Genomic DNA, 21,661 nt, shown 5'->3' with positions numbered 1-21,661 from the left:
TGAATCAGACCTGCAGGGTTGCAGGCAGTTTCCTGTAGCTCTTTCTGCAGCATGCAAATTTGATCCGATGGGTGGTAACTCAAAGAAAGTAATTAATTTCTACGATTCTTTCACAGTCACACACCAGACCCATATTCAGGGAACTGTCATAAATATTAATATTCAGGAAGTTTTCATGAATATTCAGTGAATGGCAAAAAGATCTGCAGACAGTCCTCATAGAGTCCATTGGAAAGGAGTGCATCTGGTTTTTGCAAGCTTCCTCTCCACAGGGAAGGCTAAGAGGAAGGGGTGGTGGAGGAGGATGAGATGAAGCAAGCTTCCATGTGCCAGCTCCTGGGTTCATGTTCCACCTCCGCTGGATCTGCGTGCATATAATCCAAGCCAGATGCCTGGCTACCCTCCCTGCTGCATCTAATTGAATGTGGATTTGTGTTTACTCCATTCACGATCCTTGAGCTCCAGTATTTACAGAGTTCACAGAACAGGCGACCCTTGAAGACCTATAGATTCTCCTGGGTAGCCTCCAAAGTCAGGATGAAGGGAAAAGCATAACTTTAAGAATTGTTTGGGTGCTGAGATTCAATGTGGTTTTATATCCTTGAAAACCTACACTAATTTCATTGAGGAGATGCAGGCTGGCACGTGAATTGTAGTTAATTAATAGGGAAAGTGGATTAATGTATTCAACTTTTCACTTTAAAAATGCTAACATTAGCATTTATGACATTAAGGAGAAAATTATACTATAATCCCACCACCTGCCCTCTTAAAGCTTATTTTACTCTCTGATTTCTTTCAATGTTTACTTAAAATGTGTAGATATTTTTTGCATAAATACCGTCATAGCACATGATTTTGCGTTCTATTTTTTTTTTTTTTTTGCTTAATGTTATTTGAGTTGGGAGATTTATCTTAGACCTAATCAAATCTCTCCTATTAGCAATATATATTGCTCTCCCATAAAAGAAAGCTCTTCTAGGGTTTACGTTTTTTTTTTTTTCTGGTTTCATTGAGGTATAGTTGACAAAAGTTGTATCTATTTCAGATAGATATTCTGCACAGTGTGATATTTTGATATATGTATCCATTGTGAAATGACTGTCACAGTGAAGCTAATGAGCACATCCATAGGATGTACATATTGTGATGCAAACAAACACTTTCTCAACATTTCTACATCTGCTTCTTGTTCATAGAAGAGCCGGGATCTGTTTGAAAGTTGATGCGAATCTTGGTCTTGTACTTGCAGAGGAAAATAAACTATGTGACAAGAAATACTAGGTCACTAATATGCAGATTGTTCCTTTACTTAGATGATGATATTGAGACAGGAGACAGTGAGATTATGCATCTTGGATTAAATTACATATTTGCATCTTAACAGGAAAATAAATCAACTGCTAGTCTCTATGATTACTCAGCTAACTCTGCTTTTAGGGAGAATCGTGTTTCTACAAATAAACTATGTATCTGCATCCTTTCCAACTCTACAGTCTCTGGATTAACAAAACACTCCTCAGATTTCACCTTCCTCTTGGAAGTTTTATGTTCCTTTGGATTTTGGATGGGGCCAAACTTCTTGGGGCTATTGTGCACTCGGCTAGATGCCGCCAGTCCAGGTACCTGGATTCCGGTGAGTAACTGAGTCCAGAGAGGAGGTTTCCCAACTTTGCTCTCTGGAGTCAAGCAGATGAAAGGAATGGCCGCAGGAAAGGGTTCAGCAACCCTAATGCTCTACCTCAGGGTTATGTAGGTCAACCGAATCTCAGTAAAATCCTGTGGTGTATTTAGCGATCACCCATTGAGTGCTTGCTGCATGCTTAACTGTCTACCTTTGAAAAGCTCAGGCTCATGAGGGAAAAGACCATATAAATGAATAATTACAGGTCAACGCATTCAGTGGTGTGCCAGGAATCTTCCTGGGGGAGTGAAATGCCCTGGTGGGAGTGTAAGGGGGCCACTGTGGCAAAGGGGATGAACTACATAGAGTTGACTCAGACTTGAGAGGCAATGGTTTTGCCCAAACAGATACAGAACACGAAGAAGTAAGAGGAGAAGCAGGAATTCCTTGGCACTGGGAACAGTGTCTGGCATGACTGCAGGGCATATCCGTGAAAATGTTCAGGAGGCCTTCAGATGGATGTGGTGCTCAAGAGGTAGGTCCGGACTGAAATGATAGATTTGCGGCAATTGGCAGGTGGATGACAGTGGATGCTCTAGAAAGAGGCGAGAATGCCAGGGGGAGTATGCAGAGTAAAAAGTGGCTGAGAAGGAATGCTTAGGAATTCATACAGTGAATGGAGATGGTGCTAAGACCCAGCTTCTAAAGGCTATTTTTCCATGAATTGGCTTTTCTGAGGTCACATCGCTAGAGGATGACATTACAGTGAAATGTTTTCCCTTGACTTTTATTATAGAAATGTCCCACGTATAGCTAGAGATGAAAAGGCAGCAAAATGAATGCAACAAAACAAAACAGAGGAACAGGTCTGGTCTGGTCTCTCAGTCCAGGAAAGACGCTGGGACTGTGTTGCTGGACTCCTTTAGTTAGAATGGAACCCAGTGTGCATGTGTGTGCATGTGTGAATTTATTTAAAATAGCAGAGAAGGGGCTGAATATGACTATGTTGAATTTTGTAAATGGTAATTACCATTTAAATCCCTCCCACCGGGCAGCCCGAGTGGCTCAGCGGTTTAGTGAGTCCCATGTCGGGCTCCCTGCATGGAGCCTGCTTCTCCCTCTGCCTCTCTCTCTCTCTCTCTCTCTGTGTCTCTCATGAATAAATAAATAAAATCTTTTAAAAAAATAAATCCCTCCCACCCCAATGATTATATTTTCTGTGTCATTTGCTCCTTCTAAATATTACCAACACAAGAACCTACCGCAGAGCAAACTGTTGTTGGTTTTCATGGGGTAAAAATACATCATTTTCTCCTCAATTTCTTGTTTTCAATCACATGGTTTCTGATCCCCCCTTCCCCCACCGTGGGTGTTTACTAACAACACCCATGATATAAACAAACATGACATAGTGCCATCCTGAGGTTTTGGTATCTACTTCTACCTCTCCCTGTGAATTCTTCATTCTCATGACTTGTATTAGAGGGTGACCTGGTCACAGTGAGTGCTTTGTCCTCTGCAGTGAGCTGGCGTGCCATCTTACTTTGTCAAAGCCCTGCCCACACTCAATCCCACGGCATTCGTTCATTCCACAAGTATTTCTTGAGTATCCACCCTGTGTGTACATGTGTGTGTCTGCTCTGGACTCTCACGCTGACTTATGAAAGCCATGAGCATATTCAGTGACTGTCTGAGGTTATCAATTATTGTTATCATTATTGGTTATCACAGGCAATATAATAATTGCATCTCAAGACTCTTTTCCTAACATTCCTTCGAATAGATAGGCTTAGCAGCATAATATAGGAATCAGAGAGATGCAACTGTGGACTCCCTCCACCATCCCACACCACCACCACCCTCACCACCACCACCACCACCACCACCACCAACAACAACAACAACACAAGCTACATTTATTGAAAACTCCTATGGGCCAAGTACTTTGCAAATACTTTACCCACATTATCCTATTTGTATTTCAGTTCCCATATAAAGAAACCAAGACTGAAAGTTTTAATAATTCACGAGAAGACATACCTACTATTTGTGGCACAATAAGGGTAATGAAATGACATGAGTGTCTTAATAAGGTTTACTGAACTGTAGTGTGAAGTGGAGGCAGACTGAGCTCAGGATGAGGTCATGGAATTTCAGAGTGAAAAAAACCCATAGGCAACAACAAATATTTGTGCGATGCTGAAGAGGGGTGTGATTCTAGAGAGGATACTGTGAGGATAAAGCTCTTATCCCCATTTTCTTGGAGACTTCATTATTCCCTAACCCTATATGTCCCATTCATACAGTGAATGGAGATGGTGCTAAGACCCATGCAGCTTCTAAAGGCTATTTTTCCATGAATTGGCTTGCCTGAGGTCACATCGCTAGAGGATGACATTACAGTGAAATGTTTTCCCTTGACTTTTATTATAGAAATGTCCCACATATAGCTAGAGATGAAAAGGCAGCAAAATGAATGCAACAAAACAAAATGCCGTGAGGGAAAGAATGAGTAAATAAATGATTTTCAACTGTCCTTACTGTTTCCGGGCTAAAGCAGAGGCAAAGCAAAATTATAATAGGAACGCAATGAGCTGCACTTTATTTTTCAAGGGATATTGATTTCAAATGTTCCTGTTCCCAGTTCTTTGGGCAATTGCTGTTTTTGAGTGTCCCAATTGACCACCTTTGTCACCTGGCCCCCAAAATGCTTAAAGGAATCAGCCTCGGGAATGCTTCCATCAAGCAGGGCACTGCCCTCATGGTGACAAAGAGACATATTTAGCACTTGTTTTAACCTTTCTTCTGATTGAAGTAGGTGCTCAAAAGGCTGGGAGGACAAAAGTAATTGCTTTAGGTTTTTCAGCACAGACTGTTACTGCATAGGGGAACGTTGACAGTGTTTGTGGGATACAGAATGATCTCAAGCCCCTGGAATTGCTTAATTGACTTCTCTTCTCTGAAATCACCTACGGGGAATCTCTGTCATCATTGCATCTTAAATATTCCTTAAAGAGGTCATGCTCATCAGGAGATCCCCTATATTCACGCTCTCTCAGACGATTGTCCCCACAGTGCCTTTCCCTCTCCTCGCGTATTTTATATTGAAGGCTTTGATTTTTTTTCTGGGAGGGAGATTGCATAGTCCAAATCCAGGGCATTTTTACGTGGATGGCATTATTTTATTTGGTCTCTGGTGCCATTAGGTGCTCACTACGTAACCCTCATGGTGAGCTAAGTTGGACACTGGGTCTAATTGGAGATAGGAAAGAGACTATGTTGTGTATTTGTGACTAGTATGGACTGGAAGTTACCTTGATAATCTTTTTTAGCTCTTTTTAGGAGCCATTTTAGGGTGTGAGCTGCCCTCACCCTCCTGTCTCACTGGTTCCAGGCCGCATTTTCCATTCGTACCTCCAGAACTCTTCCAGAGCTTATGTGTCTGTGCCCTGAAGGCAGACCTTCAAGGGCAGCAGTATCCATCTGCCTTGCCCTCTGATTTCTACTTCCACCAGTGGGAAGCCCTGGCAGGAGGTCCAGGGGCAGAAGGAGAGAAGGGTTGGGGTGTTTTTCTTCTGGCCCACCTCCCTAGCACCTTTGGTTGACTGGCTTATCCCTTCATGGAAGGCTGTGAGCATTCCCTTGCTCCTTGTATGGATTTCTGGGGGCCACGCCTTCCCCTTACTCTTTCACCTAGGAAGGGTACAACTTCCTACTCTCTCTAAATTTTGTCACACTTTTATGTAAAGTCCCCTCATTAAACTTTCTTAAACTGCCCTTCCCCCTCCCTTTTTAAAGATTCTATTTATTTAAGAGAGGGAAAGTGAGAGAGCACAAGCAGGGGAAGGGGCAGAGGGAGAGGGAAAAGCAGGCTCCTGGCTAAGGAGGGAGGCCGATGTGGGGCCCGATACTAGGACCCCAAGACCATGACTCCAGCCAAAGGTGGATGCCCAACCGACTGAACCATCCAGGCACCCCTAAGCCACCGTTTTCTGGGGCAGCCCAGGTGGCTCAGCGGTTTAGTGCCTGCCTTCGGCCCAGGGCGTGATCCTGGAGACCTGAGATCGAGTCCCACATCGGGCTCCCGGCATGGAGCCTGCTTCTCCCTCTGCCTGTGTCTCTGCCTCTCTCTCTCTCTCTCTCTCTCTGTGCATCTCTCAGGAATAAACAAATAAAATCTTTAAAAAAAAAAAAAAGCCACCGTTTTCTGAGGGTGACATCTGTTTCTGCTGAGACTCTGACTGATACAGACACAGAGAAGTAAGCACTAGCAAAGTATCCCCCAGATTCCCCAATGATCTCAATCTCTTTCCTCCAGCCACTCCCTGTTGGCCAAAGGCTTGCTTAGAAAGCACAGCATTTTCATTTTTTTATAAATTTATTTTTTATTGGTGTTCAATTTGCCAACATATAGAATAACACCCAGTGCTCATCCCATCAAGTGCTCCCCTCAGTGCCCGTCATCCAGTCACCCCCACCCCCTGCCCACTTCCCCTTGAACCACCCCTAGTTCGTTTCCCAGAGTTAGGAGTCTTTCATGTTCTGTCTCCCTTTCCGATATTTCCCACTCATTTTTTCTCCTTTCCCCCCTATTCCCTTTCACTATTTTTTATATTCCCCAAATGAATGAGACCATATAATGTTTGTCCTTCTCCAATTATTTCACTCAGCATAATCTTCTCCAGTTCCATCCACGTCGAAGCAAATGGTGGGTATTTGTCGTTTCTAATGGCTGAGTAATATTCCACTGTATACAGAGACCACATCTTTATCCATTCATCTTTCGATTGAAAGCACAGCATTTTCAAAGAGTGATTTCCTATGGGGTGGGGCCATCTTCATGGGTAGGCAACTCACAGAGCCTGGCACTCAGAGGGCTCTGGGCTTTTGCCATTTTGAAATTCTTAGGAAGCTTTGACTGAGAGGTCCTGCAGTCTCATTTTGCATAGGGCTCCACAGAGTAAGTAGCCAATCCTGTGTGGGAATGTGGAAGGGCGGGGAGGACAAGCTCTTAGCTATTCTTCTTATCCAAAGGAATGTGCTTCATATTTTCTCCCTTATCCCTCACACAAAGCAGAGTACGCTAGTCTGAGTCTAAGGTTGTGGCTGGGAACCACTCTACTCTTGGGAACAGGCACCAAGGGGTCAGGCACAGGGCTTTCTTCCCCGCTCCCTGCCCCAGCGGCTCTTAACCTGAAGACTAGGTCTGTCTGTCTGTCTGTCTGTCTGTCTCTCTATCATTTTCTCCTTCCCAATGCCCTTTGCATTTATTTTACAAGGCCAAGACTATAAGACAAGAGCCTGGCACTGAGAGCTCTCTCTCTGTTTTACTCCTTCAATGTTCTCAGGCACTCCTCTTTCTTTGGCCTCCTATCCTTGTGGCTAGCTGGAAATCTGGGTGTGGGCTCAGGCCGGAAGGGGAGGAGGCTATTCAAATCCATCTTTGGGCCTTGGGTTTCAGTCTGTTAGCAGAACTATGATTTGGAGTTTCAACCCTGCTCATAAGTTGGTACTTTGATTTTCTTTGCCATTGTTTCCTGTGAGTTCTAGAATAGAATAGGGAAAGAATATTAATTGGCAAATGGACCAAAATGTGAAAACTCTCCTACCTCTCCTCTACTTCTCATTTCCACTTGAACATTTGGGTATACATCCTTCCAGACAGCCCCCCACCCCCATTAACATTCATATATACAAATTGACACGCACGTTTAAAAAAGTGGAATTTTTAGGTCTATGCTGCACATTTCCTAACTATACCATATTTTCCATTCTTTGAATGTTATGCACGTTCTGGGGAGAATTGCATGGCATTATCTGCCGGCATGCTGATTCACTCTTCAGCTGCGTACACTGTGTTTTTCAGCCAATTACAAAGTTCAGCTTTATACTTCAATTCTTTACCTGTTAATTTCTTAGATCTCTTTATTTAGTTTTTTTTAAAATTTAGTTTATAAATATACCCTTTTAAAGCATACACTTAATGAGTTTTGAAAAATATGAAGAATTTTTCTTGCCGTCACTGAGATCATGATATAGAATGTTTTAATGACTCCAGAAAGTTTCTTCATACTTCTTTGCCATCAGGCCCCACTTCTCACCCCCAATCCCTGGCAACCACCAATAATGATTTTTGTCATTAGTATCTTGCCTTTTCTAGAATTTTTTATAAGGGCAATTATATAGTGTGAAACATTTTGAGATTGGCTTTTTTCCACTTAGCAAAATGCTCTTAAGATTCATCCCTTTCATTGTGTATTAAAGTGGTTTATTCATTTTATTGCTGGCTAGTGTTCCAGTGGTGGATGTACCACAGGTGTTCATACACTTGCCAACTGATGGTTGTCTGGGTTATTTCCAGTTTTTGGTGTGAACATTTGTGCCTTGTCGATGGCTGCTTTTGCTCTACAGTGGCCAAGTTGAGTAGTTGACAGAGACCATCTGGCCTTCACATCCAGTAACATATACTATCTTGCGCATTACAGAAAGTTTGCCAACCTTCATGTAGAGTATATTTAAAACAGCTGTTTTAATGTCCATCATTGTTAATACCATTGTGTCTGTCATTTCGGGTCTTTTTTCTATTGATTACTTTTCTTCTGCTTAAGGTCATATTTTCTTGCTCTTTTCATGCCTGGTCAGTTTTTACCTGGCATTGGAATTTTATTTTAATATGTGTTGAATTTTGTTGTATTCTTTATTAGAGTTGGAAGGCATTATGGAATTTGGTCAAGTTACTTGGGATCAGTTGAATTTTTTCAAAATTACTTTTATTTATTTATTTTTTATTTTCATTTTTTAAGATTTTATTTATTCATGAGAGACACAGAGAGAGAGGCAGAGACACAGGCAGAGGGAGAAGTAGGCTCCATGCAGGGAGCCCGATGTGGAACTCAGTCCCGGGACTCCAGGATCACATCACATCCTGGGCTGAAGGCAGGTGCTAAACCGCTGAGCCACTCAGGGATCCCCCCAAATTACTTTTAATCTTTGTTAAGGCATGCTCCAAAATTGCCTTTGATGTAGGGAGAATTTAACATCATTACTAAAACCACAGCTTTCTGAAGACTTAGCCTGATGCCCTTTGTATTATGGGGTCATCTCACTCTGCTTTCAGGGACATGAATGAATCCTAGCCCTGTATAAAGTGTGGAAATTGTCCAGCCAATTACTTTTTCATTATTCTTTCCTTAACCTTGGGAAGTTTCCTTTAACTCATGCACAGATCAGTACTCAGCCAGAGTTTCAAGGGGACTTTTCTCAGATCTCTCTGAAGTTTTCTTTCCATGCATCTCTCTTCTCTTGGATATTGCATCCCATCACATCTCATTGACTTGGCTCCTTGGACTCTCATCTCTGGCTCTTTGGGTTCCTCCTTTCTGTATGGCAACCTGGAAAATCTTCTAGTTGGTCTTCTGTCTCATAGAGCTACACTTTGCTTGTTCTCCAATGTCTTAAGACTGTTATTTCATATATTCTGTGTCATTTGCTATTGTATTATGTGAAGGGTAAGTCCAGTTCCTGTTTCTCCATCATGGCCAGAAGTAGAATTCTAGTGTTGTCCTTCCTTATTGCTCAGTTCTCTTTTTATTTGCTTGGCCTTATCCTCCATATGACAGTGGGCAGCTCTGGATTTCACCTTTTCCAATATAAACCTAGTAGAAATTCTTTCTTAAAAGTTCCATTAGAATTTGCCTCATTTGATTAGTATTCCCACCTTTATGTCATCTGTTCTGCTTCTTGTGTTGTGTTTTAAAAGGCTTTTCTCGTGTAATGATCTAATCTCCTAAGTCTCCTCTTTAACTATCTATGTAGCCTTCTTTTTCCTTTCTTAAACTATTAATCTCCAATTTCTTTGAAGTTGATTTGCTATGAATGTAAAATCCCTGCCTAGCTCTCTGAAGATATTTATGCTTCTTCTAGTGACTGTTTCATCTTGTTTTACTTAGTCTGCCTCATCAAGCATTTAGTTCCTCAATTTGGGGAACTTTTTGACTCTTTAATGGTTTTAGTTTCTTCAAGTGTTTTATAATAGTTGATTGCTCATTTTTTGTACTTGGTAGTTCCTGTTTGATTTGAGGGAGGTGTCATTCCTTCCTGAAGAGCATGAGATGGATTTTTCACAAACAGGGAGATTTCTTTTACTTGACTAAGGGGTGCGGATGGCAGCTGGATGGATAATAACAACAAATATCTATCTACCTCGCTATCTGATTATCTTCTAGTGATTCTACATTTGATCCAAATCTTTTGATTTGGCACTTTTTGTTCCAAAAGACCCTCTGCTCCTTTCTACCTTCTCAGCATTGTTCATGTTTGTTCTCTCACATAAAGGGCTATTATTCTTTCTTTCTACTTGCGAAAATTCGTTTTTTCTCTGCTGTCAAGATGTTTATCAAATCCTGTGTTTCTCACAGACTTTTGAAACACATAAAAAATAAGAAATATTCCAGTGAATGCAGTATGCCAAATGTAGGTAATAAGCAGGACACATTCCTTTGGGGAAATGCCTGTTTAAAAAGTCCAGTCTGTATATGCAAAAGTGAAGCAAAGAAATTCAGTCTTTTTCCTCTTCTCTAAAAATCTGTTTTTCTTAAATATCATTCCATGAAATTGGAAGTGAAGGGCTAAAAGGTGAGGAGAGGGAAGGGAGAAGGAGGGAGCACACATCATTTACACAAAAAGTAAAATTGTACAAACTTAAGCAGTATATAGTGACTAGGGTCATACTCTAGGACATCAAATGCTGGATTTGATGTATAAATATAAGAAATTCACTGTTTGGCTGGAGTTAGAAGATTTGAACTGCTGCCTGAAGATCAGTGAGGAGCAAGTCACTGCCTTGGAATAATTGCCCTTCCCACTCCAAATCCTGGTTTCTGTACTGTGCCTTCATGGAGAGGGCCTCTCATTCCACCACTTGGCCCACCTCCAAGGCTTCAGGTCCCCAAGGTGATCATCTCAATAGTCCTCTGTCCCCTTTCTGGGCAGCTGGACTCTTCTCTTCCTCATTCAGACAGACTTCACCTCTGAACATGATGGGCCTGTTGCTATGAGGCTCAGAATCATCAAACACAACACACTCCAAATGGGGTAATTTCCAGCCACTGTTAATGTGGAGCTCCATCATAGTCCCATAACTTCAGAAAAAAATCTCTAAGCTTCGATTTGTCCACTTCATGTGGCAGGTTGGTGACTATCAAGGTGTCTTATAGTTCTTTGGGGTTCAAAATCACCTCGCTCACCAACCTCAGGGATTGGTCTAGGTCCCTTCTGGGGAGGCATATTTATTTGGTGTTCTCACACTCTTTGATCCTGCTGAGGCCTTTGGGGTAGAATCTGAGCTTCAGACTTAGATTCTAGATGAGGCTGTGAAGTTGGTACCTTAACAACATGAGGTGGTATCCCAGTAACTGCAACAGCTCCACTGGGTGGAAGGTCACAAATGCCCCAGAAAATGTCTTCCAGTCTTTCTGGATGGTCTGAGCCATGTCTGTAGGTGCTGGGGAAGAACTCTTCTATGTATCTTCAGGAGCAATTTCTTCTAATACTGGCTCAGACTTTTCCTCTTGGATTCAGACTCAGGTTCTTGCTCTGGTTCAGGATCAGGCTCTGATTCAGCAACAGGTTCCTCTAAATCTTCTTCCAAGTCCTTGCTGACAGTCTGATCATAGAAAGTGCCAGAATCATCAAGTACCACCTCAGGTGTTGATTGTCTTTCTTCAGGTTCCTGGGCCTCTTCCTCAGATTCCTCCTGAGGCTCAGTGAAAAACACCAAAGAACTAGTCTTGGTATCTGAAGATCTCATTGTGGATATAGGACTCATTTGCAACCAGGTCCTTAGGAGCAAGGACAAATGTCTCCATGAGTCTCCTCAAAGCCTGGTTGTTATTAGAGAGCAATCCTGTCACCTCGACTACCACACCATCATTCAGAGTGGCATCAGCATCAATGTGGTGAATCTTAGTGTGGCAATTGGTCAAGTTTTGTGACATCACTTTTCTATGGATTTCTAGAAAGAAATCCATAAACTTTCTAGAAAGTCCATAAACTGCCTCTACTGGCTTTCCATTTGAATCCAATTCTGCACAGACATAAGAGTTCTTTCCATAAAAGCTGCGTAGCATGTCTGATGGCTGCCTCAGCTGCGTGTCATACTTTCACACAAGTGCCTGCCCCTCCGACAGGGGACTAGGCTTTTCTATAACCATTGCTTTGGTTAATTTAACCTGCACAGCTGTGCGGGAGCAGAACAAGCTTTGCTCCACAGCTTGGCAGAAGGCAAAATCTCCTCATGCAACTGTATCCGCCTCTACTTGTGAAAACTCTATTCAACCTCCAGGCCTAATACAAGATTCATCTCTTAAAAAAAATTCCTCACTACTTTATCTTCTAATTATTATGGCTCTTTTGGTGAATAGTGATTACAAATGTGACTTCAAAGTTATTTCAATGGTAATAACTGCTACCATTCTGGGGGCTTCCATTATGTGCTAAGCCCTGTAGTGAATATGTCACGTATACGACATGATTTAATCCTTATGTAATGGTGTGGGTGTTATTTTTCTGTTTTATAGAAGAAGGAACTACATTTTAGAGCAGGTAGTCATCCAGCTCAAAGATCCCTGGACCAAATCTGGATGGTCACTCAAAGCTGGTTGCCATACCACACTCCTACAGTTCCTTTTGCTCAACCCATATCCTTAGCCCCTTACATGTGGAATCTGCCAAGACTCTAAATCCCAAGATGGATTTTACTGTCAGCATGGCCATCTCAAGACTTAGAGAAAATGAAAATAGTTTTTCTTCCACTAACAAATAAGATCAAAGATACCTAATTTAAGAGGGCAAATTGTTTGAAGTTTTCATAACTTCTTGGAAAGAGAACTGGTACCAGAATTCTAACTCTGGGTCTGGAGGTCTTTGGCACTGCTCCTCCTTATCAGTATGACTTTCTCCTTTGGCTGGCAAGAATATGGTTGAGCATGTTAATGTTCAGAACACTTGAGTTTAAAGGAATTTTTCACCTCAGCCAAGATTTCTTTAGACTGAACATCTGAATTTGGAGCTAAGTAAAAAGCACAAGGAGAGATAGTTGGCTTAGGTTCATTCCCAGTGAGTCAAAAGTGCTATAAAAAAATAGAAGGATAAAGATAATTATGCTGTGCACGTCAGAGGTAAAGCAAGAGAAAGCACAGGCCAGTATGACATTGTCTAGTTAGCTTGTTCTGCAGGTACCTCCTGGCTCTTCCTTATGGCAAAGGGCTTTATATGCTGCTATCTACAAGCCAAAGCAAGGGCCCAATGCCAAACCAGATTCCATTTCTTCCATTCCACATCTTTCTGGTGAACTAAATTCCAAGGTTAATCAGAGAATGTTGACAACAAATAAAACTACTCCGGGTGGGCGGCAGGGGACACGTCCGCCCCCCCAAAAAAAAACTATTAAAAAAATCAGTATTCTTAGAGTGTTTTCTAGTGTACCAGAACACTTGCATATATTTTCAAATTTACTTTTCCCAACGTTATGATGTAGGAATTATTATATTATTATACTGGAATATATATTATATTGTGTTCATTCTATAATGATGGTATTGAAGCATTTGATGTACCTCCCCTTAGGTCATCCAGCTAGAAATTGTCAGGGTTGGGATTTAAATCCAATTCCAAATTGCATCCCTTCCTCAGCATACACACACACACACACACACACACACACACACACATCCACACATCACTATTTCCGTCAATGTTTAATCTAGGACTATCTCTAGGAAAAATAATAAAGCAAAAACATTTATTTGATTTTCAACCAATATTTATTAAATTCCAATATGTGCTATGTACTGTTTGAAAAGCTTAGGATAAAACAGTGAACAAAAGAAATGAAAACATCTGCCTCTGGAAACTTACATTCTAGTAGGTAAGGGTAGACCCTAAAAATGAATGGAATAGATAAGAAAATTATAAAGTCTGATAGGAGACAGTAAGTACTATGGAATAAAAGAAGAAGCAGATCAAGATTAAAGGAATTAGGATTATGAGGGCAGAATAGATTACAGTATTAAAGAGGATGGTCAGGGTGAGGGACTTCAAGGAGACGCTAAATGTCTCTTTGATATTGACGCTAAGGTTTGAAGGATGCGAATATCTGGGGAAATAGTCTTCCCAGAAGACTATTAGCATAGGTGCTAACATGTGAAAATGCCTGACGTATTTGAAGAACAGGAAGGTGGCTGGATGGGAGTATGGGAGAGAGACACTAGTAAAAGGTGAGGTCATAGGTAATGGGGACATGTGGAGCCTCATAGATCATTATATTATGAGGACTTTGATATTCTTCTGAGTGAGGTGGAGATCCAGATGAGGATTTTGAGTAGAGACATGATGGTATGATCTACATTTAGGGGATTATTTGGGCTTTTCTCTTGGGAATAAGTTTAGGGAAAGAGTGGAAGCTGGGAGATCAGTTAGGAGGCTGTTGTGGTGTATTCATTTCCTAGAGCTGCTGTAACAAAGCACCACAAACTGGCTGGCTTAGCTCAATAGATATTTTATTGTCTCACAGTTCAGGAGGCTAGAGATCTAAAATCAGACTGCTGGTTGAATCATGTTCTCTTGGTAGCCTCTAGCATAGGATCCTTTCTCTGTCTTCCAGCTTCTGGTAGCTCCAGGTCCTTGGCTTATGGCAGTATGACATCATCTCTGCCTCCATCTTCACATAGCTGTTGTCTCTCCATGTCTCATCATCTTCCCTCTGGGTGTGTCTGTCCAGTCATATTGAATTAAGCTCCCTCCTAAATGATGTTTTCTTAACTTGATTACACCTGTAATGACCCTATTTCCAAACAAAGTCACATTTGAAGGTACTGGGGGTTAGAGATTAAACTTTTTTGTGTGTGTTGGGGGTACAATTCAACCTGTAACATGCAGTCATTTAAGTAAGAAATGGTGGAGGCTTAGAATAGTGTGGTATCAGGGGGATGAGTGGGTAGTGGTTGGATTTGGGATACATTCTGAAGGTAGAACCCACAGAAACTGCTGCTAGATCAGATGCAAAGTTATGCGAGAAAAGCCAAAGGTGACTCCCAGGAATCTTGCTGAGCAGCTGGAAGGAGAGAGATATCTGAGAGTGAAACTAGTTTTTGAGGAATGTGGATATTAGAATTTTAATTTCTGATATGTTGAGCGTGACATATTTACTTAGGGAATCAAAGAGATGTTGAGTGGGAAGCTGAGTATATGGGTCTAAACTTCAGACAAGAGATCTAGGCTGAAGGTATAAATATTTAAATTTGCTGGTCTTCAGCAAATAGAGGAAATTTAAAGCCCAGAGACTGGAGATCACCCAGGAAGTGAGCATCATTAGAAAAGATGACCATGGTTGGAGTCCTGGGTCACCCCCACATGGAGATGTGAGTAGAAGAGGAATATAGAAGAGGAATAGAAGAGGTAGAAGAGGAATAACCCCATGAAATATAGAGGATAAAGAAGAGCCAGTGAGGCAGGATGAAACCAAGACTGCACATCTTGTGAGCCTGGTGAGAGAGGCGGCAAGGGATGGGAGTAATCGGCTATGTTCAAAGGTGCAGGTAGGTCAGGTGAGACAGACTGGGAATTGATCATCAGATCAATTCAGAGAAGAGAATTTTTCATGAGAGAACGGAGAGAAGTTTTCATGACCTTTACAAGAATTGCTAGGGAGTGGTGGTGAGTGGTCTTTTAAAAATGGGTTCAAGGGAGAATGGAAAGAGAAGCTTTAGAGACAACAAGTATAGACAACTTTTGGATGACAGGGATGGTAGCAAGGAAGGACAGTGGAGTCAAGGCAGGTTTCCTTCTTGTTTACAGGTCAGAAACACATACACATGTTTGTGTATTGATGACAATGACCAGGGGAAGTTGATCTCACCTCCTTTCTGATCGTCTCTCTGCTCTCCTGACTCTTCCATATCCCCTCACCCTCATGCATTCTTGCTCCTCTTGGTATCTCTTAGGCTCACTGTCCTAGAGGAAGGTCCCATGGTTTGGACAACATGCCCCCTTCTTTTTTTGGTTTCAGCATCTTCTGAGGACTTCCCGCTAAGATAGCATCATTATATGGGAGCAACTTAAGTGTTGACTAGTGAATTGATGGATAGAGAAGATGTGGTACACACACACACACACGCACACACACACACAGGAATATTACTCAGCCATAAAAAAGAATGAAATCTTGCCATTTGTGACAACATGGATGGACCTAGAGTCTATTATGCTAAGTGAAGTAAGTCAGAGAAAAACAAACATGATTTTACTTATATGTGGAGTCTATAAAACAAATGAACAAACCAACAACAACAAAAAAGAGAGACAAACTCATAAATACAGAGAACAAATGGGCAATTGCCAGAGGAGAGGGGGGTGGGGGGACAGGCGAAATAGGTAAAGGAAATGAAGAGGTACAAACTTTCAGTAACATAATAAATTAAGACACAGGGATGAAAAGTACAGTGTAGGGAATATAGTCAATGATATTATAATAGCGTTGTGTGGTGACAGATGGTGACTACACTTGTGGTGAGCATTGCATAATGTGTAGAATCATCAAGTCACCATGTTGAACACCTGAAACTAACATAACATTATAAGTCAACTATACTTCACCTAAAAATAAAAAAATAAGAAAAAAAGAAATGGCAAGGACAAAATTAATATATGAATGGAGGGGAAAAACATAAACTACTTTGTTCAATTTTATGAAAATAAATTTGAAACCTTGGATTAAATAAGGAATAAAATACGACGAAGTGGTATTATTAGATGATCTCTCTGCCTACCTCAAAGCATTTAGGGAATGTCTGACGTCAAATCTTGCAGGTTAGAGTGTTTTGCACATTCTGAAACCATATACTCATTTTGTTCATTTTCATATATGATTTTAAAAAATATTACCCTTATCATCCCTTTCACTAAAGTACCCATTATTGGGCACCTGAGTGATTCAGTTGGTTGAGCATCTGCCTTTGGCTCAAGTCATGATCCCAGAGTACTGGGATCAAACCCCACATCCGCCTCCCAGCCCAGCATGGAGCCTGCTTCTCCCTCTTCCTCTGCCTGCTGCTCCCCCTGCTTATGATTTCTCTTTCTCTCTCTGTCAAATAAAGAAATAAAATCTTTAAGAACGAACAAACAAACAAACAAACAAACCCAAAGTACCCATCAACCTCCACGTATGTACTTTGGCATCTCTTTGTCTTTGTTCATACATTTTCTTTGTTTGGGCTGCCTTTCCCTCATTCCTCTGTGCCTTTTCCTTGTTCTTCAATACCTCTTATCCATGAAGACTTTTCTGACTCCTCTACCCAACCCCAGGCAGGATTGATTGCTCTTGCCTCTGGACTTCCAAAAGATTTTATAAATTACATCCTAATATATGTTTTTCAAGGATGTATCTGGTTTTCCCTTAGAAGATGCCATCTATGAAGCTGAAGACTATGACTGATGTTTTTTGCTTTCACATCAGCCAGTTCACTTCCTGGCACACAGGAGAGGGTTTAACAAAATGAGTCACATGATGCTTCTCATAGGGTGTACAGTGTACCTATCTCACCGGGCTGCTGGCTGTTGTAGAGTTCTCTTCTGCTCATAGAGTGCTCCTTCCCTGGAAGGATTAATACTAATCCTAATATGGGGTCCATCTCTGCTAATAAACATATCCCCCCCTCCACCACTATTCTGGCTTCTTATGTTGTAGCAGCATTGTGAAAACACATGAAGGTTATTGCTGTTCTTGGGTCCATGGAGAGACCTTTTTCAAAGGTCACAAAGACCAGAGATAGAATGCCAGTGACTCATGTGAAGGTTCTTATATTTTCAGGTATTTTTGGTGGGAGTAGCCTGCCTGCCCCTTTGCAGGTGAGCATAGACTCCCTCTTTCTGCAATTAAAGAACAGATTTTCTTTGTCCTTGATGCAGTCAGCAAATGAGCTTCAGAGCTCAGATAGCAAGACATATAGAGCTTCTGCCTGTTAGTGAAGATGCAATTTCCAAATGCAATTCATAGCTTGAGTGATTTTCACTGTTCAGATCTTCTTCCATTCCAGATGATGGGGCTGACTGCACTGGGTGACCTTTAAGCCAACCCTGCTAATTAACAAGAAGCAATAGACCAAGCAACCGAAACGGAAGCACTTCAGACCCCCAGAATGTCCACTATCCTCGGAAAGTCTAAAATTAGGCCTTATGTTTGTGTTTTTGAATTATTATAGATCCCTGGTCTCCTCAGTTATTCAGCCATTGTCTGTCCAGTTCCTGTGACCCAGGGGGAATAAGGCAAAGGGAGACGCACATCTGATGGAAGAAAAGAGTTTGGGAGGCTGGAGAATAATGTGATCTTTCCATCAAGGATGCATTAGGCTGTGGTCCAGTCACAGTTGTTTCAAAGTATTTTTAGCTAGGGAATTTGGAAGTTGTTAGCATCTATTTATCTTCAGAAATGGAAATTTCTTATGCTGCATTCTCTCTTCTATCTGGAGCCTGCATCACTGAATTATTTCATGCAAGAGACGGCAAATGAGTATTGTAACAGGGAGCACTGGATATGAGGCAAGGGTTTGGGTTTGAGAACTGATTCTGCCTTTTTCTAGTGAATGATCTTGAACAAGTTCCTTAAATGTTATGAATTTCCATCGCCTCTTCTGTAGTAATGATAGCTATGCCTGCCCACTACAAAGATTTGCGCTTCCCTGTTTGTGGGCTGTGCTCTGCTGCTCTTGAGAAGCATCATGAGTAAGAAGCTGTGGGCCTTTCCTACTGGGGTATCCTCTATCCATAGAAGGCAACACGGGTTCAGGACCTGCTGTGCCCATCCAATAAAGAAGCATGAGTCACTGATCAGAGAAGCCACCAGGGGGGCTAATCTATATTTCTAAACAACCATCATTCTGCCTCCCAATTCACTCATGGGTGCTGGAAAGTGGAATGAGTCAACCAACACCATTTCCTATGATGTTCTCTGTCTTTGGAGGAGTCAGCATTCTTTGTTTGTGAAGAGATCCTCATCCTTGAGGATCAGTAAAGAGGCGAAATACAGATAGTTGCAGCCCATGAAATGGGGAGGCCACAAAACTGCAGCACAAACTGAGAACATGAGCCAAGGAGCAAGTCATTGGAAAGCATTCATTAAAGAGGTGGGTTTTAGGTCAAGTTTGAAAAAAGACATCATTCTAACTCATAAACTACATGATCTTGTAATCAACCTCTCTGAGCATTGATTTCTTCATATGAAAAATTCAAGTATGAATATATTATGGTCAGGGTTGATAAAATATCTGATAATGTAATAAAACATAAATCTACAAATTAAGTGAATAAGTAAAATTACAAATAAATATTAAATTAGTAAATAAACACAACTGATGGGAACTATTACTTTTTGGAGTCAAACCACTTTAGTGAGGTTCCCTGGCTGGGTAACAGTCTGTAGGCTGAGCAGGCACTTGGTGCCTTGGTGGTTTATCTCTAGAGAATGGAGCTCCAGCTATTGGCTGAAGTTGAGAGATAGGGAAAAATGAAGTCAGAGTTGTGAGCAGGATAACTCAGCCAGGACCTAACAGCAAGGACGAAGACAGAAGACCATTTTTAAGAAAGGGCTAGTATGGCAGGTGGGAAGATGTGAGCTATGGGCAGCCCTGCCAGCCCAGGCCTGAGAGTCTGCTGCCTGGATTTAGTGGAGGATAGACAGGTGGGGGCACAGCTGCCTGCTTCCTCTGAGCATCATGGCGCCTCCTTTCTGGTGAGGAACAAAGAGGGACCAACTGAAGAGAGAAGCTGGGGCCAGGAAGTTGTGAGACAGGAAAACATTGCAGCCTCGGAATAATAAGAGCAAAAGAGTATATGGCAGTGAGCCAAGCAAGAAGGCTTGGCTAGAGTGGAGTGGTATATCCTGAAGTGGAAGAGTTCAGATCCCACTGAGTCATGGAACATCATAGCTATTAAGCAAAGGAAGAGAGAGACCATGAAAAATCAAGCTTGATGAGGACTATTTCAGTGACTGCGAGAAGAATTGATTAGAGATGCAGGGATGATGGGCAGACAATGGACTGCAGGTAGGGAAGATATTGCCATCAGTTATAGATATAAATATGACAAATAAGGCATTGAGAACCCAGGCCAGAGTCAGGGCAGGGCAGGCCTCTGGGCAGTTAGATCAGGATCTCTTCTTTGCCTACCCTTGCTTATTCCATTCAGTAAATCTTGCACAGAACAGAGGCAATCAAAAAGGTCTCCTTTGGATCTGCCAATCAAACTGAGGTGTGCAGAACTAGGTGGGAAACATAAGGATGAACGCAGGCTCCAGGGGCCTTCTTGTTCCCAGGGATCACTCCTCCCTGCAGCCCAGGAGCAGAGACGACTGAACAAAGCATGAGCCCTTTCACCTCCTAAACAGGCAGAGACCCTTTTAACCCTTTTAACCCCAGAGATGCTATCCCTGGCAAGATGCTTGAAAATGCAATGGGAGAGAAGAGAAAGATGGAAGGGAAAAATGGCTCTTTTTCATCAGGAGTTAGATGGCAGAGGAGAGTAATTGCAAGATGGAAATAAGGATTGTACCCTCCCTCAGATCAGAGGCATTTTTGGAAACTTCTGAGATGCTGTCAACCCCCGCACATCACTATTTGTTTTTCCTGGGATGTGGGGCAGCTGGGAAGAGATCCAGTATCATCCACCCCCTCACTAGATAGAAAAGTTCTGTTGAAGGAGAGCATGATGAAATGTCAGATTCTCAATAAAGGTACCTAGTGCCATAGAAAAGACAAAATTCTCCCTTCCCCTCTATTCCCTTTCACTATTATTTATATTCCCCAAATGAATGAGACCATATAATGTTTGTCCTTCTCCGATTGGCTTATTTCACTCAGCATAATACCCTCCAGTTCCATCCACGTCGAAACAAATGGTGGGTATTTGTCATTTCTAATGGCTGAGGAATATTCCATTGGAGACAGAACATGAAGACTTCTAACTCTGGAAAACGAACTAGGGGTGGTGGAAGGGGAGGAGGGCGGGGGGTGGGGGTGACTGGGTGACGGGCACTGAGGGGGGCACTTGACGGGATGAGCACTGGGTGTTATTCTGTATGTTGGCAAATTGAACACCAATAAAAAATAAATTTATTATTAAAAAAAAAAGACAAAATTATGGTTCGGCATGCTGGATCTCCCCTGGATCCCTTGGGAGTACTGAGACTTGGCCATGCTACGTCAGCCCTCTGGATATTGGCTTTTTAAAAATTCATGAAATCATGTTGGAAGACTTCTTCTAATTTTAAAATTCTGTAATTCTGAAATTTATAATATTATAGAGGGGAAAATACAAGGAGTCAATATTTTCAACTTAAAATTGTGTGCATTTGCCTTGTTTTAATGAACAAATTGGTTTGAGAATCATCATAATTTAATTTTATCTATTGAAGGGAAGGAATATCACCTATGTCTTTGTTTCTAGACTCCAGGGTACTATTTTTCTGTGACTCACTAAAACAGTAAATGAACCATAGAGTGATTTGATTTTTTTCTTGTTTTGGGTTTTTCATTCTCTATTCTTTTAGAAGTTACATCTTGATTTAAGTTGATTACAAACTACCCCTAGGAATCTTGGTTGAGTCTTAAGTAGCTCTGGATTTCAGCTTAATTATTCCCAAACTGCTTACCTTTCCTTTTAGCTGCTACGACCCAAGTTCAAGTTATTGGCCTTGCTGTTACCATGGTAATGATGGATGACATCATTGAATTCAGAAGCAGGTAATTCCCCCATATAATACATATGTTTTGGAGGTTACTCAAAGAATATGTGGGCTTTGGGACTAAGCTCTGAAAGATAAATCTGTTTTTCCCACATAACTTTCTACTTTAAAAATAAAATATATCAAATCTATTGCCATGGCATCCTTCTCTAAGCAACATAGGGTATTTTGCAGAAGTTCAGTCTTCATTCTTGCCCTTATTGGAGAGAAGCTGTCTGTACATATATATTTTTTTCATTCTAAGA

At 41.6% G+C, this 21,661-nt stretch overlaps 1 pseudogene; it reads right to left on the bottom strand.

Annotated features, from left to right (window-relative positions):
* Positions 1–10,458: 10,458 nt before the first annotated feature.
* LOC100688702 lies at positions 10,459–11,835 on the bottom strand (annotated as a pseudogene).
* Positions 11,836–21,661: the final 9,826 nt, after the last annotated feature.

The sequence above is a fragment of the Canis lupus genome, chromosome 38, assembly GCF_011100685.1.
Source record: "Canis lupus familiaris isolate Mischka breed German Shepherd chromosome 38, alternate assembly UU_Cfam_GSD_1.0, whole genome shotgun sequence".
Classification (NCBI taxonomy): Eukaryota; Metazoa; Chordata; class Mammalia; order Carnivora; family Canidae; genus Canis; species Canis lupus.
Note: the sequence above shows the minus strand (reverse complement) of the source record. Positions and strands in the feature narration are given on the sequence as shown.